This window comes from Theropithecus gelada, chromosome 16 (assembly GCF_003255815.1).
Source record: "Theropithecus gelada isolate Dixy chromosome 16, Tgel_1.0, whole genome shotgun sequence".
NCBI classification, from domain to species: domain Eukaryota; kingdom Metazoa; phylum Chordata; class Mammalia; order Primates; family Cercopithecidae; genus Theropithecus; species Theropithecus gelada.
Window position 1 is genome coordinate 63,796,608 of NC_037684.1, and position 5,965 is coordinate 63,802,572.

Below are 5,965 nucleotides of genomic sequence, written 5' to 3' on the forward strand. Positions count from 1 at the left end.
TTTTTGAGACGGAGTCTCGCTCTGTCGCCCAGGCTGGAGTGCAGTGGCGCGATCTGGGCTCACTGCAAGCTCCGCCTCCCGGGTTCACGCCATTCTCCTGCCTCAGCCTCCCGAGTAGCTGGGACTACAGGCGCCCACAACCGCGCCCGGCTAATTTTTTTGTATTTTTAGTAGAGACGGGGTTTCACCGTGGTCTCGATCTCGTGAGCTTGTGATCCGCCCGCCTCGGCCTCCCAAAGTGCTGGGATTACAGGCGTGAGCCACCGCGCCCGGCCTGATTTCATTTTTTGTAGAGACAAGGTGTCACTATGTTGCCCAGGCTGGTCTTGAACTCCTGAACTCAAGCAATCCTCCCTCCTTGGCCTCCCAAAGTGCTGGAATTACAGGCATGTGTCACTGTGCCCAGCTAGGTTGTTCATTTTTGTTTTTCTTTTTTATTATTATTATTTTTGGGGGGTGGAGTTTCGCTCCTGTCACCAAGGAGTGCAACGGCACAATCTCGGCTCACCTCAACCTTTGCCTCCTGGGTTAAATCGATTCTCCTGTCTCAGCCTCCCAAGTAGCTGGGGATTACAGGCATGCACCACCACACCCGGCTTTTTTTGTTTTTTGTTTTGTTTTGTTTTGAGATGGAGTCTTGCTCTGTTGCCCAGGCTGGAGTATGGTGGCGTGATCTTGGCTTACTGCAGCCTCCACCTCCTGGGTTCAAGTGATTCTCCTGCCTCAGCCTCAGAAAACTCTGTTGCCCAGGCTGGAGTGCAGTGGCGCCATCTCGGCTCACTGCAACCTTTGCCTCCTGGGTTCAAGCAATTCTCCTGTCTCAGCCTCCTGAGTAGCTGGAATTACAGATGCCACCGGGCATGCCACCATGCCCAGCTTTTTTTTTTTTTTTTTTTTTTGTATTTCAGTAGAGATGGGGTTTCATCATATTGGTCAGGCTGGTCTCGAACTCCTGACCTCAGGTGATCCGCCCACCTCGACTTCCCAAAGTGCTGGGATTACAGGCGTGAGCCACCACGCCTGTTAGGTGATATTGTTGCAGAAAAAACAGGTTCTTATCACACGACCAGGAAAATTTACGCACACGGACACATTGAACAGTGGGTAGAGCAGGGTTTATGGGGTGAAAAGGAAAAAAAAGAAAGACAAACTCTCAGCAAAGTAAGAGGCGGTCCTGCTAGGAGGCCCCCACCTTACAGATTTAATCCCAGGCCACCACACAGGAACTGGAGGCCAGGCTCCTCCCGGATGCAAACGGCGTGAACTTCCATGGCTCCATCACATTCTTCCAGTACCTAGGCCGGTGGGAGATTGTCTGGGGACCCACCCCCTCATCTGCCTCCTGCATCTATCATTGTTGTTCCCCGCTCTGAAGAAGTCCATCTGACTGCTGTTAGAACAAGGATAAAGACCGAGACCGATCTTAACTACTTCCTGCTGACAGGGGGCGCTGTTTGGGGAAGATGGCTCCCTCAGAGGCCTATCTGAGGGTCCCTAGCAAAAGTAGCCACCATCATCTGAGGCTCCGGTTCCATGAACATTTGGAGTTTGATGGCCTGAAGCCGAGAAGAGACAAACCAGGTTATTAGAAAACTTGTATCAAGGCAAAATAAGGTGGGGTTAAGGGTAGCTCAAAAATCCTGAGGCCTTGGCTGGGAGCGGTGGCTCACGCCTGTAATCCCAGCATTTTGGGAGGTCGAGACCAGTGGATCACCTGAGCTCAGGAATTCAAGACCAGCCTGGTCAACGTGGAGAAACCCCGTCTCTACTAAAAATACAAAAATTAACTGGGCATAGTGGCGCATGCCTGTAATCCCAGCAGGAGAATTGCTTGAACCAGGGAGGCAGAGGTTGCAGTGAGCCGAGATCGCGCCACTGTACTCCCGTCTGGGTGACAGAGCACAACTCCGTCTCAAAAAAAAAAAAAAAAAAGAAAAGAACAGCTAGGTGCAGTGCCTCAAGCAAGTTGAGATTGACTCCTTAAAGGGAAGCATACCATTCCAGTTAAAGCCTTGGTGAAACAACCAGTTTCTCCAATTGCATCCTGTTGCAAAAGAAAATGAATTCTTATTGCACTGATGCAAACAACTATATTGTCATAGGTTACAAATACTCACAGATAGTTTCTAAATTCTAGAGGAACCAGGCAGAGAGAAACAAACATGCTCCAAATTTTGTTCACAGGAGTATACCCTACTCAATTTTTTTTTTTTTTTTTTTTTTTTTTGAGACGGAGTCTCGCTTTGTGGCCCAGACTGGAGTGCACTGGCACGGTCTCAGCTCACTGCAAGCTCTGCCTCCTGGGTTCACACCATTCTCCTTCCTCAGCCTCCCCAGTAGGTGGGACTACAGGCGCCCACCACCACACCCTGCTAATTTTTTGTATTTTTAGTAGAGATGGGGTTTCACCATGTTAGCCAGGGTGGTCTCGATCTCCTGACCTTGTGATCCACCCGCCTCGGTCTCCCAAAGTGCTGGGATTACAGGCGTGAGCCACCGTGCCCAGCCCATCATCTAGGTTTTAAGCCCTGCATGCATTAGGTATTTGTCTTAATGCTCTCCCTCTCCTTGTCCTCCACCCCCTGACAGGACTTAGTGTGTGATGTTCCCCTCCCTCCCTGTGTCCATGTGTTCTCATTGTTCCACTCTCACTTATGAGTGAGAACATGTGGTGTTTGGTTTTCTGTTCCTGTGTTAGTTTGTTGACAATGATGGTTTCCAGCTTCATCCATGTCCCTGCAAAGGACATGAATCCATTCTTTTTTATGGCTGCAGAGTCCTATAGCTTAATTTAAATCATCTTATGAAAAGGATCAAAACAAGACAATTGTCTGTGAATAACAAAATGTCCAGGGTAGTTACAGTTAGAAACACAATTGACAAAGAAGTTTGATTATCTCTGTTATATTTAGAATAACTTAACATAACAACCTTAATTATGACTGATAGCATATGCTTTAGACATTAGAATTTTAGAAATCCCACACAATTTTGGAACATACATTAGTATTACTCACCAGAATATAACCTAAAGAAGATTGAACACCATTTTGGCAATCCCATGTAACTAAACATGTCAAATAATTCTGTTTACCTCTCTTTTGGATACTCCAGGTGCTCTCTGTAGCATTCAAAAGCCAGGCATCGGCCGGGCGCGGTGGCTCACGCCTGTAATCCCAGCACTTTGGGAGGCCGAGGCGGGCGGATCCCGAGGTCAGGAGATCGAGACCATCCTGGCTAACACGGTGAAACTCCGTCTCTACTAAAAATGCAAAAAATTAGCCGGGCGAGGCGGCGGGCGCCTGTAGTCCCAGCTACTCGGGAGGCTGAGGCAGGAGAATGGCGGGAACCCGGGAGGCGGAGCTTGCAGTGAGCCAAGATGGCGCCACTGCACTCCAGCCTGGGCGACTAAGCGAGACTCTGTCTCAAAAAAAAAAAAAAAAAAAAGCCAGGCATCAGGAAAGGCAATTTTGTAACTGAAGTTTAATTTTGGGAAGCCTGTTAAATGTGTTAGAGATTTAAACACTTGATGTTATGAAATAGAATTCCAAATTACCACAAGTTATTTATTTTGCCAAAATGACTCAGAAATTTAAAAAAGCAAACACCTTTTATAACCTTTTACAAATGTTGTTAAAGAGCAGATTAGTGTCCTAAGAGTACCTTGTTGTGCTTTTATTTCAATGCTCAATTTACAGAAAAACCATATAATACCCTTTTGAATTTAGTCAATATGTTCACACATAGAATTTCTGAGGTTTTTTGTTTTTCTTTTTGTTTTTTTGTTTTTTTTGAGACAGAGTCTCACTCTGTCGCCCAGGCTGGAGTACAGTGGTGTGATCTCAGCTCACTGCAACCTCCATCTTCTGGGTTCAAGCAATCCTCCCACCTCAACCTCTCTAGTAGCTGGGATTACAAGCATGCACCACCACGCCTGGATAATTTTTGTATTTTAGTAGAGATGGGGTTTTGCCATGTTGGCCAGGCTGGTCTCAAACTCCTGACCTCAGGTGATCTGCCTGCGTCAGTCTCCCAAAGTGCTGGGAATATAGGCATGAGCCACCATGCCTGGTCTTCATTACTTCTTGAAGCATGGTTTCCTTAGTTCTTTGAACATATTTATAATAAGTGCTTTGAAATATTTTCCATTAAATCAAATATCTGGGCTCTCTCACAGGCAGTATTTGTTGCCTATTTTTTTGCTCCTGTGTATGGGTCGCACTTTCTTTATTCTTTGCAAATCTTATAATTTTTTTGGTCAAAAACTGGACATTTAAAATAATATATTAGGCTGGGCACAGTGGCTCACGCCTATAATCCCAGCACTTTGGGAGGCCACAGTGGACGGATCACCTGAGGTCAGGAGTTAAAAGACCAGCCTGGCCAACATGGGGAAACCTCATCACTACTAAAAACACAAAAATTATCCGGGTGTGGTGGTGCGCACCTGTAATCCCAGCTACTTGGGAGGCTGAGGCAGGAGAATCACTGAAACCTGGGAGGTGGAGGTTGCAGTGAGCTGAGATCACATCACTGCACTCCAGCTTGGGTAACAGAGTGAGACTTTGTCTCAAAATAATAACAATAATAATATTATATTAGCAACTCTAATTCTCTTTCCTCTGGGTAGGGCTTGTTTCTGTTGTTATTTGCTTGTTTGTTTAGTGACTTGGCTAGATTATTTAAGTGAAGTCTATTTCCCCCATATTGTGAAGTCTTTGGTGTCATTCTTCAGAGGATGTAGCCTTGAGTGTACCTATAGTCACAGTAAGAGAATAGTGGTTTTAGCAGGGCTCTCTTCGTCTCTTTCCCCACACCCAGCTGTTAAGCTCCACTAATTGCAAGCTGATTGCTCTGTTATTTTTGACAATATCCTGGGGCATAAATTCCTCCATAGTCTGATTCAATTAAATTCTGGCAGGGATGGTTTCTGAGGCCAATCTTTGAGGTTTGTTCTGACCCCAAGACTGCTCTTCTTAGGATCTTTCCCCCTTGGTTCTCTCTGGTGAACTAGCTGGCTTATGGCTTAACTTGTTGCTCTTAAGACAAACTAGAGTTGACCCTTGAAGAACCAGTGTCTCTAAACGTTACAGACACTGACCCCTCTTCACAATCAAAGCCCATGTATACTTTTTGACTCCCTCTCCCCACCTGCAAACAAAACAAAACAAAACAAAACAAAAACAGAATGAAAAAACAAAGAACCGGGCTCATACTTGTAATCCCAGCACTTTGGGGGGCCGAGGTGGGTGGATCATGAGGTCAGGAGTTCGAGACCAGCCTGGCCAACATAGTGAAACCCTGTCTCTACTGAAAATACAAAAATTAGCCAGGCATGGTGGTGTGTGCCTATAGTCCCACTTACTCGGGAGGCTAAAGCAGGAGAACTGCTCGAACCCGGGAGGTGGAGGTTATAGTGAGCCAAGATTGCACCACTGCACTCCAGCCTGGGCAACAGAGCAAGACCCCTTCTCAAAAAAAAAAAAAAAAAAGCAAACAAAAAACAAAGAAAGAAAGAAAAACGGTGTGCGTAGTGGCCTGTGCCTATAATCCTAGCACTTTGGGAGGCTGAGGCAGGCGTATTGCCTGATCTCAGGAGTTTGAGTCTAGCCTGGGCAACAAGGCATGACTCCATCTCTATAAAAATACAAAATTAGCTCAGCATGGTGGCATGCACCTGTGGTCCCAACTACTCAGAAGGCTGAGGCAGGGGCCGGGCGCGGTGGCTCAAGCCTGTAATCCCAGCACTTTGGGAGGCCGAGACGGGCGGATCACGAGGTCAGCAGATCGAGACCATCCTGGCTAACCCAGTGAAACCCCGTCTCTACTAAAAAACACAAAAAACTAGCCGGGCGAGGTGGCGGGCGCCTGTAGTCCCAGCTACTCGGGAGGCTGAGGCAGGAGAATGGCGGAAACCCGGGAGGCGGAGCTTGCAGTGAGCTGAGATCCGGCCACTGCACTCCAG